Genomic DNA, 24,285 nt, shown 5'->3' on the forward strand with positions numbered 1-24,285 from the left:
TGGTGGGCCACCTTTTTTGAAGATGACCATGAATGTAGTGGGCTAAACTCCCCATTATCCTGTACAATTTACAGACCCATTCTCTACGGAAAGCTGGAAGATCATTAGGAAGTTAAGATAAGAAGTGATATTCCTCTTTTAACAGCTAAGCAGAAGTAGGAAAGTCTATCTACAGTGGGTCAGATATGGCTGGAGCAGGGGAAAAGAAGTGTGTGTGCGTGTGTGTGTGTATGGACGTATGTGTGCATGGTCTGGTAGGTGGGATGGGGAGAAGGTAAGCATAAAGCTCTAAGACTTTAAAGCTGTAGGTCAGCTGGCCTCCAGAGGAGCAACCCCAGTGAATCATTCAACCAGGTCCAGCCTAAAATCTTTGACCTGCAGACTCAAGAGCTAAAGGAATGCTTGTTTTGAGATGGTTTGTCACAGCATGTTTGTGGCAATCGATACAAATATGAAAGGATACCTAAGGATGCCCATGAGTCTGTAAAAGCTGCCAAAGATCACTGCACTACTAGAAAGAGGGAGCCGGTTCTGGCCCAGCTCTAACTTGATAACCTTGGGATGTTACTCTTCTACTTTAGATCCTCTTCTTTGCAGAATGAAAGTATTGGGCTAGCTCTTACTAACTGGGGTTCAAGGATTAATTCTCAGTGGAAGGGAGTAGGAGAGCATCTTTGAAGCCTGTGAAATTGTATGTGTATTTCACAGATGCATGTTTTTCATGGAAGAGCGTTGGTTCATACTTTTCACTCGATCCTTAAAGGAACTATGACCTCAAAAATAAGAATTCCTGGAGGAGAAGCTTTCTGAAGGCTCTCAGGCTCTGACTGTCCATGCTGGGCTTCTGTGTTGATTAAACAGCACAGGAGTTAAGACTGAGCTGCCCCGTGAATGGAGGTAGGCAGGGAATGCTTCCTACCCACTGGCCTGTGGTCTGGACTCTGGTCACTGTGGGTAGAGTCTGAGTCTTGGACTATGACCCACATAACACTTTAACTCAGAAGGAGGCCCTGTGACTGGTGGGATATTTTGGAGCCGCCCTGATGAGCTGTGGGTCCTCTCCGTTGTTCTCACTGTTCCCTCTGCCCACCCCTGTCGGACCAGTCCTGGATGGCCTTTTCTCCAGTTGGCCTCTTCTCCCTAGAGCCTTTCCCACCAGTGCAGTTAGTCTGATTTCTTCTTTGAGTCTCTATGCTGCTCTGAGTTCCTACTGAATGTTGTAATGTCTCATAGCCTCAGCTGGATTATAAGCTCTGGAAAGCAGGAGTCATTTCTTCTGCTTCTCAGAGGCCCTCACAGCCCTGAGCACAATACATCAGCTGACCATAGCCTCTGGACAATGCTGGTGTCAAGGCCAGTCCTTGGAACACTCTGAGTGAAGTAAGCAACTTATTTTCAGGATTCCCCTCTCCACTGCCCAGACTTCCACTGACCCTAGCTGTCACTCCAGACTGGCAGCCTTTTCTTTCCTGGATGACCGCTGAGGTCTGTCTTATGCCTTTCTCCTCTTCTAGTGGAAATTTATGTATCTTTCCAGACACTGTTATATGACAAATGAATCGAACTGAATTCTAGCTAAAAGTGAAATTTAGCTAGAAACGAGTTCTAGCTAAAGAGTTAATGGCTAATAACAGCAATGTCTCCCCGGGTATTAATTCTGTGTTTGAACTCAATTTGTTTTAAACATTTTTATCCATAGGAGCAATTTTACGTCATGATTCCGATACAGGCTGGTGGGGATGAAATTTTTAGATCATGTAGTTCATGGCACTCCTCAGATCACACTGCCCATGCCATCTGGCATTCTGGGCTGTTCTACAAGTGGTCTTGGAGAGGTTGACAGGACAGGCACATGGCTTTCTAGCAGGACCACCTCAGGCTATAGTTCATGTTTAGCCCTCACATTTTCTAAGTCACCTATAATAAGCAAGTCTGTTAAAGCTATCTTGACTTCAGAGCTGGTGTGTGTGTGTGCGTGTGCATGTGCATGTGTACACATACTAAAACTGGATCACATTTTATGTCTTTAGCTTGCTGTCATGTTTGTTATAATGTAATATAATCAAGTCGTGTAGCCTGAGAAATCTCCCTACATCATTTGCTCCAGGGGCCTGCCTTTGGTCTACAAGTTATTGTTATCACTCTCACCATTTTAAAGATGAATGATGCTCAGCTCCCACCCTTGGTAAGAGAAAGAACTGGGACCAGAACCCAGGACTCCCAACTTTTGTCACAGGGCTCTTCTCTATCACAGATATATTGTATGAAAGTCCAACTCATTCTTTTTCCCTCTTAACTTTAAATTATTAGTAGTTACCATTGTCCATGAATTATAATATAGTGGCCATGTAGAAGCCTATCACTAGGCAGGCACACCCAGGTGTGGATGGTTTTACGCAGTGGGGTGTTGTAATGAGAATTATATACAAGCTGCATCTTTATAACCTGCATTTTATCTACACAACTGAGAGAAGACATCTAAAAAAATCCTTTGATGACAATGACAACCCTGGTATTCTCATGTCTGTACAGTTTGGAGTGATTATAAGAAGCATATCATACCTTAACCCACACGCTTAGTTTCAGGTAGAGTCACCCATGCAGCACGTGCACTAACGCCAGGATGCACACCGCACAGGCGCTAAGAGTCTGTCGGTGTCGGCTCCACCCTTGGCAAAGGGAGCATGGTGACCCAGGAATCAGAACTCCTGGGTTCTCATCGCACCTCTAACACTGATCTGTGATTAATCCCTTCCTGGGCCAGCGAAAGGGCAGCATGGATTACTTTCTAGGTCTTAGTTCTCATTCTGACATCACAGGTCTCTATGCATATTCATACACACAAAATAGCCCTCAGCCACCAGGAAGTCCGACTCTGCCTGAGGAGATTTGCATGGAACAGAAGTCAAAGCCTTAAGCCTCAGAGAGGAAGCTCCAGGGGTGGTATTTTCGGTGTTATCTTTGTGAGAAGGATGGGGACAGCGTTTGGGGGTGGAGAGAGCCAGGCCCTGGTGGGGACACCCTCCAAGGGGGGTGCCGGATCTGCGCGGGGCTTAGGCGCTCTGATTGCGCACGTGGGCGTCTGCGCACCTGGGAAACCACAGGCGCCCAGCGCCCACTTCGTGCTCCAGGTATCAACTTAGGCGGTCTGCGGGCTCACTTTTCGTTGGCTACTTAGTTTTAATGCCCCAAACCAATTTTAAATAAAATAAAGGAATCCCCCTAAATATTCTAAATGGGGTTTTCGTCTCTTTTTTAAGAGGGACATTTCAAGACTAGTTTCCCATAGGTTTAGCCAAAAGGGAAATTAAACTCCACATTTAAATGGAGATTACGCACAAAGGAATCCATTAGTTTCAATATTTCTCAGCAGGAGGGCGCAGAGTTATTTAAATAAGTTTAGATATTAAACCTAAAGTAGCCATTAAAGCAATGTGGATTTGTCTGTTTTTTTTTCCCCCAGAAATCTCTTTTATTTCCAGCTGACTGAAAAAATCTATTGCTTAACCGATATTTGAATGCATTAAACAAAAAATCCAGGGACTTATTAATATAGCACTTCCTTTGAATTTTTAAGTACCATATTACAGCGTACTTATTATAGCCAAGTGTCATCTTTTGGACAGATTAAACTCTCAACGTTTTCTCTTCCCCGCCCCCGCCCCCGGCACAGCGGCGCTAATATAAAGCCCGACATTAAACCGCATTGGCTATGGAAGAGTCTTTGATTGTCATTGAGATTATTTTAAAAGTTATTTAGGTCCCCCTGTTACATCTCTGCAAACCACTGAGAAAATGTTGCGCTGGGTTTCTCTTTGCGACATTTCTTTGGGGATTCATAAATATTGATTGTACCGTAAAAAATTGATGGAATCTTGAAACAGACTGCAGTTGAGGCAGCTGGGGAATTTACTCAATTTTTCTCAATCGCTGCAGTCTATAAAAAGAGGAGATTTTGCAAATTGTTTCTCACCTTGTCTTTTTAGTATTTAATAGCTCTCAATTCTATAGCCTTCTGAACCATGCACTGGGCATGTTTTCTATCAAAACGGAATCAGGCCTATTCAATGGGAATTAAAAGGTGTGAGCAGGCTATGAAGGGGTTAAACTCTGTTCTGTTCACCCTCTCTTTTCCTCCTCTCTTCCCACTTTCCCTTTTCAGTGTCCTGATGTTTTGGTCATATTAATTCTATACCTGTCCACAGCTGCCCATAGATGTCCAGGAGAACTCCTCTCCTCACTTCCCGATGCCATGATGGGGAGAAGGTCAAAGAAATAAATGACAACATCCATGATTTTTTTTTTTTTTGACGGAGTCTTGCTCTGTTGCCCAGGCACTGCACTGTCCCTTGGCTCACTGAAACCTCTGCTTCCTGTATTCAAGCAATTCTCCTGCCTCAGCCTCCTGAGTAGCTGGGGCTACAGGTGCACACCACCATGCCTGGCTAATTTTTGTATTTTTAGTAGAGACGGGGTTTCACCATATTGGGCAGGCTGGTCTCGAACTCTTGACCTCGTGATCCTCCCACCTCGGCCTCCCAAAGTGCTAGGATTACAGGCATGAGCCACTGCACCTGGCCCATCCAGGCAACTTTTATACCACAGTCCCAGCAAGGGACACCCTGCTCCCTCTTGTTTACACAACAGAGCCCTACACCATCCTGGCCTCCAAAGCCCTTTGCCCACCATCTGACTCTACACTATGTCTTTAGCCTTATTTTCACAATTCTCCTTCTGAAACTCTGGTTTCTTCTTATGAACTTTGGCTCATACTTCTGTTGTACTTCTCCTTCTTGTCTGGAAGGTTCTCCCTACTGTCTCTTTCTATGGTAGGCAGAATATCCACCTGCCCCCACTACACAGAGATGTCTATGTTCTAACTGTCAGAACCTGTGAATATGTTAGGCTATATAGAGGAGAATTAAGATTGCTTGTCAGCTGATCTTAAGATAGGGAGATTCTCAGGCATTGTCCCTGTGGGCCCAGTGTAATCACCTGGGTCCTTAAAAGTGGAAAAGGGAATTGGAAGGGAGAATACAAGAGATGGCAGCATGAGAAGGACTTGGCCCAAGGATGGGGCCAACAGCCAGGGAAGGCAGGTGGCCATTAGAAGCTGAAAAGGAAGCTGAAAAAGGCAGGAAACAGGCCCTCCCCTAGAGCCTCCCAAAGGAATGCAGCCCTGCCAGCACCTTGACCTTATCCGGTGAGACCTACGTTAGATATCTGACCTACAAAACTTTAAGGTAATGTATCTGTGTTGTTTGAAGCTACTAAGTTTGTGGTAATCAACCTCAAGGTAATCACACTTAATCACAACTGTTAAGTCCCTTTTGCCATATAAGGTAACATTCACAGGTTCCAGAAATTAGTACTTGGGTATCTTTGGGGGCCATTATTCAGTCCAGCATACCTGGTAACAAGAAGGAGGTGGCCCTGCAAGGTAGGGCCTCAGGCTGAGAGGGAATGAGCCCAGTGTCAACTGACATCAAAATCATTGTTGGATTCAATGTTGGGATTTCTCTGTGGGGGCAAAGAATATGGCATTGATCTTATTGATCTTGAATTGATCATCCATGGAATCAAGTGGAAACTTCTTTTTGCCTTGGTCATCTAATTATTTTTTTCTCTTTATAATGAGATTTTTTTTTCTTTTGTAGTGAGATAACTGAGGTTCAGTGACTTGCCCAAGATTATATATGGCCAGTTTATGTATCACAAGTGGCTGGAAATCACATGAATGGGCTGGAAAAATGATCACATCACTTTGATTCTCTTTGGAGAGGAGTGTTTGTGGCCTCAGGTTCCCTCACAGAAGCCAATCCTTGGTGACAATCACTATCCCATTTCATAAGACATAGAGTATTAAAAGAGCCACTGTATGGGTGACATAGCTTGGGGTTGGGAATGCTCTATGAACTTTCAAACATTGCATGCAATGTACAGGGAGAAGTCCTTTTTTTTTTTTTTTGAAAGAGAGAGAGAGAGAGGGTTTAGATTCCTAAAGGAATCCATATCCCAAAAGTCAAGTGTGAGGTCCAGGTCCTCTCTGAGGCTGGTGAAGATAAAGGAAGAGGTGCAAAAGGAGGAGGAGGAAAAGCAGGAGGAAGAGAAATCTTGACCAGTCCATTATAAAGATAACTGGAAAAATTGCTTCATTCATTCATTCAACATGTACTTTAGTTTTTGAGACAGAGTCTCACTCTGTCCCCCAGGCTGGAGTGCAGTGGCGCCATCTAGGCTCACTGCAGCCTCCACCTCCCAGGCTCAAGTGATCCTCCCACCTCAGCTTCTCAAGTAGCTGGGACTGCAGGCGTGCACCACCATGCCCAGCTAACTTTTTGTATTTTTGGTGGAGACAGGATTTCGCCATGTTGCCTAGGCTGCTCTCAAACTCCTATGCTCAAGTGATCCACCTGCTTTGGCCTCCCGAAGTGCTCGGATTACAGGTGTGAGCCACTGCACCTGGTCTCAACATGTACTTTCCATGAGCAAGGCTCTAGGGAGTGAGGAGGCTGCAAGTTGGGAGATGAAAGAGAAGACAAGACCTCTGCCTTCAAGAACTGAGGATCTACATTTGCCCTGACCTTGAGTGCTCAGATATTTGCCTCTTGAGAATGCCACAGTCATTATCTCTCTCCTTACTCAAAGCATCATGTTCAGATGTGTGTTAGGTGCAGACCCTTGGTCTGAGGCTGGCCTCTGCCCTCAAGGAGCTTACAGTATGGTAAGGTAATTGGGAACTGTTCATGATAGGATTGAGTGCCAATCATACAAGGGAGTTTGTGAATAATGGCAAGTGGGTGAGGGTGTCGAGGAGGGAGGGCTCTGTGCAGGTTCCTTCATAGTAGTGGATAGGGCTTGTAGGATAAATAATGGATGGCTAGAGAGAGGAGAGGTGGTTTAAGAAGATATTCCAGGCAGGAAGAGAAGAATAATAAGCAAAGAAGCATGCTTATGAGAGAGGCCATGAGTTCAGTCTCAGGTAAGAGGTGGAGTTTCAGGTCTCTGGATTTTCCTTAATTGTGGCCTCCCAAACCTGGCTTCTGTATGACCCATCTCTGCCCTCAACCCTTCTTCTGTGTTCCCAGCCCTGACCCTGACCCTGACCTTCACTGTCTCTTTAAGCCAGTACAGCTACATAACTTCTGAGGCCATCCAGAACCAAGGTCATCCACCTGAGCTCCATGTAAAGCTGGGCAAGACAGAGGGCAGGGATCCAGCCCCACTCTGACCCAGGCGGCAGCATCCAGCATTATCTCAAGCATCTGTTCTGCAGAGGAAGTGCAGCAGGGAGCTATGGTGAGGGGATTTACTTGAGAGGAAAAGAGGCCATGAGATCGAGACCTCCCCTCCCCACCCAAATTTCCATCAGGAGTCCTGCTGTATTCTCTGGTCCCAAGCAGCAGCCATTGGTGTGAAGCCCCATTCTCAGACTCCTGCAGGCTGGGAAGTCAGCTGACCTCTCCAAATTCCCTCTCTCTCCAGAATCTGAGCCGCTCCAGTTCCCATTGCCTCAGCAGATCTTTGATGACTTCCAATGAATGATTTCTCTATTTCATCTGGCCCTGCTAGTGTTTCTTGGCAGGAAGAGTGGTCTGCCTCAAGCTACTGTATCCCACCAGGAAGCAGAAAACCCTTTTCCATCTTTGCCTTTGAAAGATATAGTCATTGTAGGAATTTTGTGTTGGCAGTTGTTTTCTTTGAGGACTTTGAATCTATCATTCTCTATCTTCTGGCTTCCATTATTTCTGTTGAGAAGTTGGCTATAAGTCTTACTGCTGCTCTTTGAAGGTAATATTTCTTTTTTTCTCTTGCTGCTTTAAAGATTTTCTGTGCTCTGGTACTCCAGTTACAGTAAAGTTAATTTTGTCACCATGTCCCAAGGGGCTCCTGCATGCTTCTCTGTATTTTCCATCCTTTTGTCTTTCCATGCTATCTTCTGACCTATAACCAGGCTCTTGGGCCCTCACCTGCTCAGGTCCTCATGACCCTCAGTTGGATCACTGCTCAGCCCTTCCTCCTGTCTCCCTGCTTCAAAGCCTGCTTCCCTCTAATCCTTTCCCCCATCCTCTAGGCCTAATGAGCTTTCTAACACCAAATCTGACCATGCCATTCCTCTCCTTAAAGTATGGAGCAATTTCCTATTTCCCATGGAGTAAGTAAATTCCCAGCTTCTTAATATGTGACTTAGGACACTACTTAGCTTTGGACTGATCTGTCATTATTTTCTGCCTTTAACCTTAGGCTCTAAAAACTCTTGATGGGATTATAATTCTCTCATGTCCACTCACACACAAACATGCACTCCCCCAAGTTGTTCCCCTCCCAGAAGCCTCTGTTCATGCTGCTGCTTCTGTCTGGGGAGTTCTTCTATCCCCTTTTGTCTGACTAAGCCACATTTATTTCCACCACCTCTGTCATCTTCACCTCCAGGAAGACTCCCCATCTTGTCTCTGCTCCCCACCTCCCTCCTGTGTGCTCCCATAATGACTTCTGCATATGTCTGTCATCACACAGACTCTGTTTAAGTGTCTACAGTCTCCCTTTTAAGATTGCAAGTTCTTTGAGCAACTGTGTCTTATTTATCTTTATACACCCAGGGTTCAATACTTTGTCTGGGACATAGAAGATACTCAATAAATGTTTAAATGATTGAAAATGAATAAGTAAATCTGTATAATTTTTTTTGAGGTGGAGTCTTGCACTGTCACCCAGGCTGGAATGCGGTGGCGTGATCTCGGCTCTCTGTAACCTCTGCCTCCTGGGTTCAAGTGATTCTCCTGTCTCAGACTCCTGAATAGCTGAGATGCAGGTATGCACCATCACATCCTGCTCGTTTTTATACTTTTAGCTAGAGACAGAGTTTTGTCATGTTGGCCAGGCTGGTCTCAACCCCCTGACCTTAGGTGATCCACCTGCCTTAGCCTCCCAAAGTGCTAGGATTACTGCACCCAGACAAAAATTTCTTTAGTTTCATATCCTCATATGAGTCAATCGTGTCAATCCTATTTTAGGTATGAAAAAGAAATAGACTAAATACCCTGTCTCTAATTGCACAGATAGTAAAAGGCAGAGCCCCAAAGATCTCTTAAACTGCGTCTGTCTGATGAAGCCCATGCTGACTTTCCTCTTCCTTCTCTTAACTCTCTGCCTATCAGAGTCCTTTACACATGATCTAGCCTTTGATCATATGTGACCTTCTGTTGTTCTCTAATTGTAACAGAGGCGGAAAAAATCAATGGGCAAAGTGTTTTCTATGACATTTTTCATTAGTTTAGTTCAATACTATAGCCTTATTGATCGGTGGCATAGAAATTGGTCATTAGAAAACACTGTTTTGACTAAATATTATTGCCCAGTTGGTCATTGGGACTGGGTGGAGCCAGGGAGGTTGAAACATACATCTCCCTGGGGAGAGGTTCTGTGGGTGGGGATTGGACACCAGTTGCAGCCAATGAGAAGAAGGCAGTGTCAAGAGCACATGCGGAAGAGCAATAGGCCAGCCTGCACCAGGACAGCCATGGGATGAGGGGAGGGGATGCTGGAGCTGGGTTACATAGCAAATGAGCAATAGGAGTTGCAGGAGGAGGCATTGACAGGAATCCCTCCTTGTAAATAGTATGGCCCTGAATGCTAGCTGGGGTCCAGGCCCCACAGTGGAGCTGTCCTAGGGGCATCTGGACTTCTTAGTGAATGCATTACTGAGAGGACAGCCTGGCTTGAGGTTGAGCATGTGTGGCAGGAAAGGGAAGGGTGCTGTCAAGTGGCTAAGCTAGAGGATCCAGGCAGGATGTGACTGCTCTGGGCAGACACTAACCACAGCAAATCCAAGGGGCAGCAGGTTGTGAAAGCAGGTGAGAAGGCAGGAAAGAAAGAGATGGAAGAAGGCTGAAATCCCAGAGTAGGAGGTCAAGATGAAAGTCAGATGGGGTTGGGAGGCTGGTAGCTGAGGCGGTGCTGATGGCTTTGAACCAGGGGACTAGGCAGTGACTAGGCAGTCAAGCCAGGCACTGATGCCCATTGTAGACCATAAGACCAAGGTGCCAGTAGGTAGAGTGGGCATAAAGGCTCAGAGAGTCGTATGTCGTGAATGGAAATCAGAAGGGGACTGAGTGGGGGTGGGATTAACACTCAGGCTGTGGTCAGACTCCCAGGAATTCCTAGGGAGCAAGGGAGAGGCAGGTGAATGTTGTATTTAGGGTTCAGGTAAAATGGGGGGTCAGGAAGCTCATAAGATGGTTAGATCCAGGGAAGCCACAGAAATCAAACAGGCAAGATAGACAAATGGGCCTGGTAGAGGCACCTAGCCCTTATTAACAAAGACAGCTCTGCCTCATGCCCAGAGCTCCCCAATTACCTCTGGAGGTGCAGAGACCAGGTCCAGGGTGGCTTTTCAAGGTCCTCCTTCCAGATGGCAGCAAGCAATCTGAAGCAAATGGCATCTGGATGAGGGGAAGCAGGACAGATCTCTGGTCCCTGCCTGTGGCTCAGGGATACCCCAGCTCAGTCTCCTTGGAAGTCTATTGCTGGTGTTGAAGTCTATAGTCTTCACTCTGGCTGGCTGGGGGACCCAGGCCATCCTGCAGCCCAGGGATTAGGAAATCTAGTGCTTTGGCAGTAGTATCTCTTGCTGATGAACCATTAGAAGTGTGGCTTCTTGATTACATCTTAGTTGAAGTCATCCTGCACATCTGACCAATTTGCTAATTCCTGGCCTCCACTTGGAAAGCTTCCAGCTCATTTTCATGCTACACTGCGCAGTTCTGCCTTCTTAATGTAGTTTTAAAGTTGTATTAAATAAACAATGGGAATAAAACAAAATTAATTATTAGACACTGCCTGCTATTTAATTTTAAGGCTCCCATTTTGCCAGTATTTCTTCTGAGGACAACAAGGCATGGAATGCCAGGCATCTGGACTAGCCCTTCTTGGGCATTCCTGTGTAGGAGAATGAAGAGGAAAAGGAAGAGAATTAAGAAACCCAAAGAGAAATGTTGGTAGAGAGAATCATGCTCTTTACTATGGAGAAATGACTTTTGATCCAATTTCTTGGGTTCCCCCAATTATCTGGACAGCCAAGCGGGAAGAGGACAAATTGTTCAGGAAAAAAAAAATCAGATGAATTGTCAGGCATTCCCTCTTAAGAATCTTTGGGTTGTATGTGCTAAAATTTCTTTCCTAAACAGGCAAGATCTGGGCTCTTACCATTTGCACCCTGTCCTAACTCTTCCCCAGTTCTCAGGTTTATTCTTTGTTTTTTTCATTGATTGAGTGCCTTGAGTGCCTCTCTGTGCTATGCTGGGCATGCCCCCTGGACAGACAGACGCAATCCCTGCTTTCTGGCTTTCCAGACCAAGTTGGATACGCTAGTCAGAGCCCTGGCCCTCATCTTCATAGCACTGATCCTATTTGTGATTTCATGTTTATTTATCTGAGAATTTAATTAATGTCTGCCTCCGCCCACAGAGCTGCAGCTTTATGAGAGTAGAGGCCATTTCTCCTTTTACTCACTGTTGTGCTCCTGGACCCTAGTATGTGGCCTGGAATGTAATGGACACATAGTAATTATTGGATGGGTAGAAGGAAGGTTGAATGAAGTCAGTAGGGAAGAAGGGAAGAAAAGGGTGTTCCTCAGTTGCCCAGTGGGTTGTACCCCTGGGGGGCCTCAGCCTCATTAGAATCCCGAACTTGGCCTCTGGTATTCTATAGGAGCATAGCAAAGCTTTCCCTAGGAGGAGTCTGGAGAGCGCTTGGGCCCCTCTCCCCATGGCCCACCATTTCCAGCATTTGCCTGTATATGCCTGCTTTCCTGTGGACCCTGATCTGACTCACTCCCTGCTCCGTCTTTATTCCACAAGGTTCTAAGCTCTAGGGACAAGCATTGTTCCTCCTCTTACATTTGAAACTCCCACAGGTGCGAATCTCTCTTGTGTATATTGCTCCTTCTGTTCTTCCACTTGGAGAGCCCGCTCTCTCCCCCATCCAAATCCTCCCATCCTCAAAGGCCTGGCTTAAGCTCCATCTCCTCCTTGAAGTTTTCCCAAGACACTCCAGCCAACACTGCTCCTTTTTTTTTTTTTTTTTTTTTTTTTTTTTTAATAACTGCACAGAGAGCTTCAACAAGAGCTTTTTACTTCCTCTCACCTTTGATTTTAGGCCAGATGCCCGTCTCTGTTTCCTGAAGTCAGGTGTCTTCCCTGTCTGGAGTGACCAACTCTTCCTAGTTTCCCTGGGACTTTCCCAACATGAGCATTGGAAATCTCACATCCTAAGAACTCTCTTAGCCCTGGGCAAACCAGGACAGCTGGTCACCCTAACCCTTCCTCCAGCCTAGCCTGACTACTCAAAGCTACTATCAACTTGAAAGTCAACTTGAAAAGACTCAAATCAAGAATGACTTTCTCCACAGCGATGTTCCCGGCTGGGTGCAGCACAGGTCCACTCCGCCAAAGCAATCACTGTCCTGCTGTGTTTTTCCACAACTGTGGGTCTCCCTGGGTCATGTGTTCATCATCCCAGTGCCCAGCATAGCATTGGACACAGCAGGCCCTCAAGAAGGAAGGGTTTATCAAATGAGCAGTAATACAAAGTGTTCTGGCTTGAATAATGTCCCCCAAAAGATGTTGAAGTCTTAACCCCAATACCTCTGAATGTAATCTTATTTGGAAATGAAGCCTTTGCAGATGTAATCAAATTAAAATGAGGTCATTTGGGTGACCCCTACTATAATCTGACTGGTTTCTTTGTGAAAAGGGCAAATTTGGACACAGAGAGACACATACAGGGGAAGATACTGTGAAGAGACACAGAGAGAAGACATCCAATCACAAGCCAGGGAACTCCTGAGGACTCCAGGAGTGAAGAGAGAGGTCTGGGTCAGATCCCTCGCTAGTGCCTTCAGAGGGCTATGGCCCTGTTCTCACCTTACTTTTGGACTTCTGGCCTCCAGAACTGTGAGACAGTAATGTATGTTGCTTAAGCCCCCCAGTCTTAGGACTTTGTTACAGTAGCCCCAGGAAAAATTCACTAGGCTTCAGCTAGGAAATAGCTATATTCTCCAACCCAACCTATCAGAAGAGTAATGTCATAGGGTAATTAAAATGTCCAGGAAACTACTGTTTAAATACTCGATCCTGCTTCCCCTCCCATAGCCCAGGTGGCTTTGGCAGCCTGGACTGGCCGGTACATGTTGGGGGTTTGTGGTCAGCTGTTCTTTCCTGCCCCCTACCTGGTCCTAGAGGCACTTCCTGATCCCTAGAAGGCTGAAGAGGGGAGGGGAGGTCTTGCCCATCTGGAACCAGGGTAACCTGATTTTGTTGTTTTGTTGTCGGGAAACTGTTTCATATGGACTGTCTCTGACTTGGCCAATGTTCTGAACTTTATTCCTCTCAGGGACATGTTCATGAAGGTCCCAAAGGGAACTCTTGACTGCACTTCCTGTGAAGGGTGATACATTTGATCAGGTGACCAAGTGGGCCTTGTACATCTTCCCCATTGTGTTAGTGGAAGGGTCTCCACAGCCCCTGCTCCCTACTGGGCTGTCTTATCCCTCTGTGCAGTCCTCTGGGGCATGAATAGAAAAGACCTCAGTGTTTCTCTTTCCTGCAGGATCCACATCTGGCCCAGGAGAAAGCTGCAGACAGGTGATCTTGTCACCTCCCCATTACTCTGGGCCAGAGCCTTCTCACCTCCCCATTACCCTGGCCTCTTGTCTATGATTGTTTGAGCCCTGTGTGCCCCTAACTCCTGGGGACACAGCAGTGTCCTCCTTGGCAAGGGAGCAGCACACCTCCCACCTGCCTGTGGCTGTAGGACTCACAACACAGCCACAGCTCTCACTCTCCAGAAACATCCTTGGCCACTTTAACTTCAACCCCTTTACATCCTGTGGCTTGTGAGGCTGAGTCCTACAGGCAGTCCACATCTCACTCCTAAATGTGCAGTGACAGCTCCTATGCAAGTTGTTTTGCTTTTGACCCAGTAAAGGAGCTAGGGCTGGCGTGTGGAGGGAATTGATGTATTGGATAAGCCTGGAACATCTCGTTGTGCAGGGATGTAAGGTAGAGCTCCAAGAATCTAGGAGGCCTGTGAAGAGATGCAGGGGCAAGCTCAAGGTTCCCAGGGGCCACCTCTGGGACAACATGAACATCAAAACCATAGTAAGATGAATCACTTATAACCCATGCAGTAGAAAAAACTCTTGGTTCTATGCTTAAACTAAGAAAATAGAACAATTCTAGAAATCAGAAGTGTGTCTGTAGTATTTTACTTTTCTGCCAAATGCCTTCTCAGAGAGCAAGTCTCACTTGACCTCATTCTTCCCATTTTTCAGGTGGAGATACGGAAACCTGGAAAGATACAGTGACTTTTCTAGAACTGCTTAGTAGTCTGGTCAATGACAAATCTAGGACCAGACCCCAGGTCTTTTGACCCCAGTCCAGTGTTCACAATGCCCTTAAGCTGGGTGGGGGTGATAGCTGTAAGCGACCTCCACTGCCTAGAGCTCCAGGGTTTGCCTCTGCCCTGGTGGGGTGGCCCCAGCTTCTCCCTTGAGTCTGCCCAGCTCTTTATTCTCCTGGGTAGAGTGAATGCCCTTGGATTAACCCTCAGAGGATCTGACCATTCTCCCAACTCCCGGCCCCGATGCCAAAATCTTGTTAAGCAGCCCTGTCACCTCTACCTTAATAAATAAGAATCTCTTTTCAGTTTCTTTGTCTTCCTCACCTAGGGGCCCACCTCCTGTAACCACACTGTCAATTACACCTCATGTCTAGCAAGGCCGGAGCTAATGAAAAGCAATAGAGAATTCACTGCCTTTTAATGACGGAAACATGGCTTTTTGCAGGGAACAATTTATTGGGCCAATTCCCCCCGTCCATCACCCAGGGGAGCTGCTGCCTTTTTGTACCCTGCGTTTGTTACTGTGTCAGGCACTGTGTAAAATTGCCAGCCAAGCACCAAGGTGAAGGCTCTGACTCAATTTACAGGGTGACATCTCTAATCTCCCTCCTCGGATCAGTAAGTGATCCTGGCAATGATATGCATAGAAATTAATTACTCTGTCCCTCCTACTCCCCTTGGGCAGCCAGGAGTGGGGCAACCTCCCTGGCCAGAACAGCTGGGCCAACTGTCCACTGACCTTCACCAACCCTAGCTGCTTGCACTGGCAAGAGTATGCAGTGGGGACAGAGGACCATACTGCCCAGAAAAGGCAGGGAAAAAAATGCATGGGAGGCGAGCATCTTATGCTGTTAAGCTCTATTGAAGGTCAAGGGAAAATACCAGGTCCATCACCATTTTTGAGAGAGAGACGGAGGCAGGGGATACAGGAAGAACACCCCAGAAAACTCAGAAGATACCCATTCTGCCGCTAATTTTTTCTGTGACCTTGGACATGGGCCCTCATTACTAAAGCGTTTCACACAGAGTGATTGTTCTGATGTTCTGCAAAAATAGAACTCCCCTCCACATTTGCCCCCGCTCACCACCCCATCTTATCTTCTCTAGATAAAGTACTAAATACTGTCAGTCACTGGATTTTAGGCTTGGTTGAGGTGTGTGAGCTTAGGCAAGTCTGTTTAACTTTCTGTACTCTAGAGTCATATGGTTCATGATCTACCCACTTCCAAAGATAGCTATGGGAGTCAAATGAAATAAAGTTCTTTTAAAATATGAGAATATATCATTTAAACTCCAAACCCAGGGTTATCTTGGAGGAAGGATATTAATGGCTCAATTTACTGGGCCATTAGGGAAAATTGTAACTTCCATTAGAGAAAATGACCATTTTGAGGAGCACTGGTCAATAGTTCCTGCCTCAAAGTATTTTCCAAACTTCTTATCACATCTGAAGCCCTGCCATTAGAGATTCATCTATTTGAGTTTTCAGACTTATTAATAATCAGTTACTGCTTACTTACTCAGTTGTAAGTACCATAGAGAGATAATCATGGCAAATTTGCAAAGTAAATACTTATGAAATTGTCATCTTATGAAATTGAGATTCTGAGGGATAAATCAGCTGCTGTAGCCCTCTCTGCAAATAAAGAGGACAGAAGTTTTAAAAATCAACTTCACCGTGATATAATTTGTAAACAGTAAAATGCACACATTTTAGGTGTACAGTATGATTAGTTTTGAAAAATATGTACATCCATGTAACTATCACCATAATCAAGATATTTGCCCATGACTCCAAAGGTTTCCTGGTGTTTCTATCCAATTGATTTTCACTGCATCCCCAAGCAAACCCTGATCTGCTTTATTCACTGTTGATTAGATTTGTCTTACTTAGTATTTCATAAAAGGAAAAGCATACAATATATTTTCTTTTGTCTGTAGTTTTTTTCACTCAGCATGTAGTTTTTAAAATTCTATCTATGTTTTTGCATGTATCAATTTTTGTGTCTTTTTACTGTTTTGTTCATCTTTTTACCTGTTGATGGACATTTATTTTTCTCGGTTTTTGGCAATTTTGAAAAAAGTTACATAAACATTTGTATACAAGTTTTTGTGTGGATGTATGTAGTTTTTGGATAGATTTCTTAGGACTTTTTAAGTCCATGGTCATGTTCTATGCATATAAAGGCACTTTTGCTTATTCATTTCTTATTTGTAACACTTTTATTTCTTTTTCTTGCCTTATTGCTCTAGCTATGACCCCCAATACAATGTTAAATAGGGGTGATAAGAAAGAATATCTTTGCAATGTTTCCAATATTTGGGGAAAAACATACAATATTTTACTATCAAGTATGATGTTAGTTCTAAATTTTTCATAGATACTCTTTATGAGGTTAAGGAATTTCCCTTTTATTTCTAGTTTGCTGAGGAATTTTCTTAAAAAATCATGAATAGGTATTGAATTTTATCAAATGCATTTTCTGGATCTGTTTAGATAAACATATGGTATTCTTTATTCTGCTGATATGATAAATGATAGTGACTCTTTTTTTTTTTTTTTTTTTTTTTTGAGACGGAGTCTCGCTCTGCTACCCAGGCTGGAGTGCAGAGATGCGTTCTTGGCTCACTGCAGCCTCTGCCTCCTGAGTTCAAGCAATTCTCCCTGCCTCAGCCTCCCAAGTAGCTGGAATTACAGGCACCTGCCACTACACCCGGCAAATTTTTGTATTTTTAGTAGAGATGGGGTTTCATCATATTGGCCAGATTAGTCTTGAACTCCTGACCTGAGGTGATCTGCCCACCTTGGCCTTCCAAATTGCTGGGATTACAGACATGAGCCACCGTGCCCAGCCTGATTTTTGAATATTAAGCCAACGTTATATTTCTGATATAAACCCCACTTGGCCATGGTATATTAGCCTTTTTATATGTTGTTGTATGCAATTTACTAATTATTTGTTAAGGATTTTTGTGACTGTATTCATAAGAGATAGACTGCGGTTTTCTTTTCTTATGTCTTTGGTTTGGTACAAGGGGTATACAAGGGGTAATGTGCCCTCATAAAATGGTTTGAGAAGCATTACTTCCTCTTTATTTTCTGAAGGAGTTTATGAGGGACTGGTATTATTTTTTCTGGTATTTTCTTTGTGGGAAAGTTTTGTTTGTTTATTACTAATTACATTTCTTTAACAGATATAGGACTCTTTAGATTTTTCTCCCTTTTGTTCAGCCAGGTTTTTAATTTGTGTCTTTTAGACAATTTGTACATTTCAACTAAGTTGTTGAATTTATTGGCGTAAAATTTCTGTAATATTCTCTTATTATTCAATTGACGTCTGTAGTATTGGAGCCAAGATTTTAATCCGGTCTGACTCCAAAGTTATGCCCTTTCTCCTGGGCAGTCCTATTCTTTCTATGAAATGCAGTCTCTGGGAGGGGTCATAGATGAAGTCCTAAGGAAGAAATTCCTTAACAGCAATTTAAAGCCAGATGGGATCCAGGTTTGCTAGAAGGAAGTTCATGTATATGTGCATAAACCTGGGGTTAAAGAGGCCAGGGAGTTGAGCTGAGGAACTCAGGAAAGGCAGGAGCAAGAAGGCAGCCACAATTTGTTTCTTTAAAGAATTGAGTCATAGACTTGAACTGCCTAAGCATGCCACGGTCTTACATGGCATCAAAGGGTGGGTCTGTGGGTTTGGGGGCAGGGGTAAAGTAGAGGAGATGCTGCTTTACTGAACCTATGTATAGTGTTTTGAGTTAGGTTTGCCTATAGCAACATGTCTTGAATGATTGAATTTCTTTCACTGTTTTCTCTACTTATTCTACTGCAAAATTGTCACGTTTTTTCAGTAGATATTGACAACACATAGCTTTAACTTGGCACAAACGCATCATTTACTTACCCAGAAGTCATCCATCTCTCCTTCTTTCAAGCGGGCAGACTTCACCTTCTATCTTAGAGGCAAAGGATGCCAGACATTGGCTTTCCCAGCTTCCTTTGCAGCTGGGAGTGGCCTTGTGACCCATTTGAGTATAAAGAAAAGTCTGACTGGGAAACCTCTGGGCAGAGATTTCCTTTTTTCTTTCTGACGAGCTTTCTAGCAGTCCTGCCCTGGCTTCTTGTCCATTAACTTTCTTATATGAGTATCTCATGCCTTGGACATGCACAGTTCTTTTGGAACTATGAGGAAACAAAGCTGAGTTTGCAAAGCCAGCATGCATCAGATGGCAGAACAGAAGGACAGAAAGAACCTGGGTCCTTGATGATATCATTGAATCTCTGAACCAGCTCTGGAACCATCTACTTCCAGGATTGTTGATATAAGGTAGTAAGTGTCTTTTTTAAAAGTCACTGTTAGATGGGTATTCTGTTATTAGAGACTTAACATCTTAACTGATGAACCCATTAGGTCCATCTCTGTTCAGTGGTCTCACCTGGTACCAAGATTAGAAATATAGGCAATCTAATAACATAGTAGTACTAAAACCCAGGATGGTCCAGAAAATGTTTAATATAATATAAATTTAAGATTATGAGCAAAATGAAAACACAAATTTAATTTTTCCCCTAGAGAACTTTAGAACCCTGTAAGAACATAACAATGGTTCTAGTCCAAAGATCCCAGTAAGGGAAACCATCTCCAGAAGTGTAGGTTTTAAAATTTTGTAAGATTGTGGGACACTCATAACATTCTTCTCTTTGTTTATAATCTCTTGCCACTTTCTCTAGTGGAATTGGCAGTATAACCCTTAAGTCACAAGGGGACTTGGCACTTGCAAAAGGGTAGTAAGAAAGAATAATAAGTCTCTCTTGCAAGGCAGCCTTCTTAAGAGAAGATGAGCCCAGAGGGATAGAGGATTCATGAGATGAAAAGGGAGAGCTGTTACTATCTAGAGGAGAGAACTCAAGCAGTCAATCAACTTATGAAAAGAAGGTCAGTCTCTCTAGTAATCAGAGTAATCAAGGAAATACAGAGAAATAAAATACATATGATACTGTTTTAAAATTTATTCAAGGTACTATTAGAGAAAGAAATAAATCTGAACACACCAATTGTTGGTGAGGATATGAAGCAATCCTAACTCACATTCTGTGCTGGTGAGAAAGTAAATTGCTAAAACCATTCTGGAGAACAGTGGCAATATCTGGCAAAGTTGAAGATATGCAAACACTTCTACCCAGCAACCCCACTCCTGAGTCTGTGCTCTACATAAGAAGGTTCACAAGAGCACTGTTGTTTGTAATTGCTCACTGTTTGTGAGCAATTGGAAATATTCTTATTATTCATTGGTGGGGGGGATGGATCAATTAACTGCTGTGTGTTCACACAGTGCAATACTACATAGCACTAAACATGAATGAACCAGGGCTTCTCTGGCTGAGTGTGGGGAGTTGCAGAAGATTGTACACAACGTAACATCATTTATACAAGTTTAAAAGCCTGCTAAACCTGACTGTGTGCCCTTTGTGGGTACATCTATTACCTTAGTTGTATAAAGAGTTACACAAAAATTACAAAACCTAGTTCATGTAGTAGGTAGTTCCTACCTCTCTGGAGGTGGGAGGCAAATGGCATTGAGAAATGATTCACAGGGGACTGTGGATAAATTTGTCAAGTTGGGTGGTGGTATATGGGCCTTCATGGTCTCTACAGTTTTTTTGTATAAGCATACTATCTGAAAATTTTCATTAATACTGTCTTCAAAGTAATGGGAAGCAGAGAAACAAAGGAGATTTGCATGGGAGAAGCCTTGAGGGTTTGATGGTAGAAAGGTCAGTGGTGAAGGCAGCAGTCTCCGAATCAGAGACCTGCGTCTGAATCCCAGCTCTCCTGCTCACCCACTGTGGTGTGGTTTGAGGGGCAAGTTAATTAACCTCTTGTGAACCTGATTTTCCCAGGTGCAAAATAAGAATAATGATATTTACTATTACATGAACATGGTCAGTTCAGTAGTTAAATAAAATATTTTAAGTTCTTAGCTACCTTAGTCTGTTTGTGTTGCTATAAAGGAATACCCAAGACTGAGTATTTAAAAAGAAAAAAAATTGGCTTATGATTCTGATGGTTGGAAAGTTCAAGATTCGGCATCTGTGTCTGATGAAGGCCTCAGGCTGTACAGGCCATCTCCCATTTGCCTTCCACCGTGAGTGCACCTATATCTCCCCTTCACCCTCCACCATGAGTGCACGTGGCACCTCCCCTTCACCTTCCACCATGAATGCACCTGCATCTCCCCTTCGCCTCCCACCATGAGTGCACCTGCATCTCCCCTTCACCTCCCACCATGAATGCACCTGCATCTCCCCTTCGCCTCCCACCATGAGTGCACCTGCATCTCCCCTTCACCTCCCACCATGAGTGCAGCTGCATCACCCCTTCACCTCCCACCATGAGTGCACCTGCATCTCCCCTTCACCTCCCACTATGAGTGCACCTGCATCTCCCCTTCACCTCCCACCATGAATGCACCTGCATCTCCCCTTCGCCTCCCACCATGAGTGCACCTGCCATCACCCCTTCGCCTCCCACCATGAGTGCACCTGCCATCTCCCCTTCACCTCCCACCATGAGTGCACCTGCATCTCCCCTTCACCTCCCACCATGAGTGCACCTGCATCTCCCCTTCACCTCCCACCATTAGTGCACCTGCATCTCCCCTTCACCTCCCACCATGAGTGCACATGTCATCTCCCCTTCACCTCCCACCATGAGTGCACCTGCATCTCCCCTTCTCCTTCCACCATGAGTGTACCTGCCATCTCCCCTTCACCTTCCACCATGAGTGCATGTGGCATCTCCCCTTCACCCTCCACCATGAGTTCACCTGCCATCTCCCCTTCACCTTCCACCATGAGTGCACCTGCCATCTCCCCTTCACCTTCCACCATGAGTGTACCTGCATCTCCCCTTCACCCTCCACCATAAGAGCACCTGCATCTCCCCTTCACCTTCCACCATGAGTGTACCTGCCGTCTCCCCTTCTCCTTCCACCATGAGTGCATGTGGCATCTCCCCTTCACCCTCCACCATGAGTGCACATATCATCTCCCCTTCACCTTCCACCATGAATGCACCTGCACCTTCCCTTCACCTCCCACCATGAGTGCACCTGTGTCTCCCCTTCACCTTCCACCATGAGTGCACCTGCATCTCCCCTTCACCTTCCACCCTGAGTGCACCTGCATCTCCCCTTCACCTCCCACCATGAGTGCACCTGCATCTCCCCTTCACCTTCCACCCTGAGTGCACCTGCCACCTTCCCTTCACCTTCCACCATGAGTGCACCTGCCATCTCCCCTTCACCCTCCACCATGAGTGCAGCTGCATCTCCCCTTCACCTTCCACCATGAGTGCACCTGCATCTCCCCTTTGCCTTCCATCATGAGTGCACATGTCATCTCCCCTTTACCTTCTACTCATGGAGATGGCAAATGCAGAGATCACATAGTGAGAGAAGAAGTAAGACAGGGGAAGTGCCAGATCTTTTTCACAACCAGCTCTTGTGGGAACTAATAGAGTAAGAATTCACTTACCCTCAGGGAGGGTGTTAACCTATTCATGAGGGATCTGCCCCCCATGACCCAAACACTTCCCATTAGGTCCCACCTCTAACATTGGGATCAAATTTCAACAAGAGGTTTGGAGGGGACAAACATCTAAGCCATGGCACAAGCACAGTGCCTGAAACATTTTTAGGGAGACTATGCATTCTGGTTTATCTGGGACAGTCTTGGTTTATATCTTCCAACCCCAAAAGTGTACTGATTGGAAGATAAATAACACACATTGAAAATACTCCATGTAATTAATGTTAATCCCTTTTTTGGTTTTCAAGTCCTTGGGAACAGTAAGCAATAGTCCCTCCTCTCTTTCCAAATGTATTTAATAGCCTATCTAAGCAGTGAAAGGTTTACACATTCCTTCATACTGTAAGCTTGGAGTACCTAATCCAGCGGATTGAATAGCAACAGGATTCTTGCTCAAATTTCATTAAGCTCTAGAACTAGGATAATCTGAGGAGTTCAGAATTGTTAAGAGTATAATGGGACAAAAAATGTTAATGACAAACAGCAAAAGAGTTACTGAAGAAATATGATGAAAACTTGCATTGAGTACTTAGTATGTGCCAGGTATTTTCTGAGTCCTTTCATGTATAGTAACTCATTTAATCGTATAGACAAGGAAACTGAGGTCAAAAAATTAGTAAGTGCTATGAGCCCAGGCAAACTGACCCCAGACTCTATTAATTACCATTTTCTATTGCCAAAGAGTCCTCTATGAGGTAACAGGATTGAGTTTTAAAAACAATCACTTAAAAACACCATGCTCAAATGAATGTTGTCTCTCCAGGAAAGACAACAAAGTCCTTCAAAGTAGCTTGTTGGAAGGCTGTCTGTGGGTTTTTACTATGTGAACTTTGCTGAGCATAACTAGAGTCTTCTTTGGGAATTTCCATCACAATCGTGGCATAAGTCCTCAGATACCTTCATATTTTTTTAACGTTTAAGGTGGATGTAATTTTTCTAAAAGAGTCAAAATTTGCTTAGAAATGTGGGCGCAGTGGCTCATGCCTGTAATCCCAGCACTTTGGGAGGCTGAGGCAGGTGGGTCATGAGGTCAGGAGTTGGCGACCAGCCTGGCCAACATAGTGAAACCCTGTCTCTACTAAAAAATATAAAAATTAGTCAGGCATGGTGGCACGTGCCTGTAGTCCCAGCTACTCGGGAGGCTGAGGCAGGAGAATTGCTTGAACCTGGGAGGTGGAGGTTGTGGTGAGTCAAGATTGTGCCACTGCACTCCAGCCTGGGCAGCAGATCGAGACTCTGTTAAAAAAAAAAAAAGAAAAGAAAAAAAAAAAGAAATGCAAATTAAAACCATAATGAGGTCCACTACAAACACACTAGAATGGTTAAATTAAAATCACTTTTATACCAAGTATTGATGAGGATGTGCAGCTACCAAATCACTCATACATTACTGATTGGAAAGCAGAATGCACCAGGCTCTTTGGAAAACGCTTTGACAGTTTCTTATTTAGTTAAGTATACACTTACCATATGACAGAAAAGGAAAATTTAAAAAGCACGTCCACACAAATGCCTGTATGTGTCTATAGTAGCTTTATTGATAATAGCTTCAAACACAAAATAACCCAAATGTCCATCAACAGGTGAGAAAATAAATAATTTTTGATATAGTCATACACTGGAGTACTACTCAGCAATAAAAAGGAATGAATGACTTATACATGCAACAACATGGATATGTCTCAAAAGTATTTGCCGAGTGAAAGAAGCCAGACACAGAAAACTTCAAATTATCTCATTTGATCTTTTCCCTCACTGTTGTCATCCTTATTTTAAAGGTGAGGAAACTGAGCATAGAGCAGTTAAGTTTAAGTCACATAGGCAGTAAGTTTTATAGAGTCCAACATTGAAGGGTGTGTTCTTAGTCACTGTGTTACTCTGAAGGCTTTTGCCAACCACAGTCCCTGTGATAAACACTCAGACACTTCCCCAGCCAGCCGTGAGACACTTGGGCCAGTTGCAACAGAAATGGAATCAGCTGTCAGAATGGTGAGACAACACCCCCAAACTGTAGTGCCACTCTGATAAAGCCCATGCCAATTGCTAGGGACCCAGCCTGCCCTGCAACTGTAGGTTGTAGCCAACCTACAACCCAGGTTATACATCTCCACTTTAAAAAAATAAATTAGGCGGGGATCAAGGATTATCTCTTTTAGAATTTGAGTTCCCATTGAAAAGACAATTGGATACAAAAGGGGGCTTGGGTTCTAATCATTGTTGTCCTCCTGCCTCCAAGAAGCTTTCAATTCCAATGCCCCCAGGCCCAGGCCGGGTGCCCCTCCCCATGACACCAC

Source organism: Macaca fascicularis, chromosome 18 (assembly GCF_037993035.2).
Source record: "Macaca fascicularis isolate 582-1 chromosome 18, T2T-MFA8v1.1".
Taxonomy (NCBI): domain Eukaryota; kingdom Metazoa; phylum Chordata; class Mammalia; order Primates; family Cercopithecidae; genus Macaca; species Macaca fascicularis.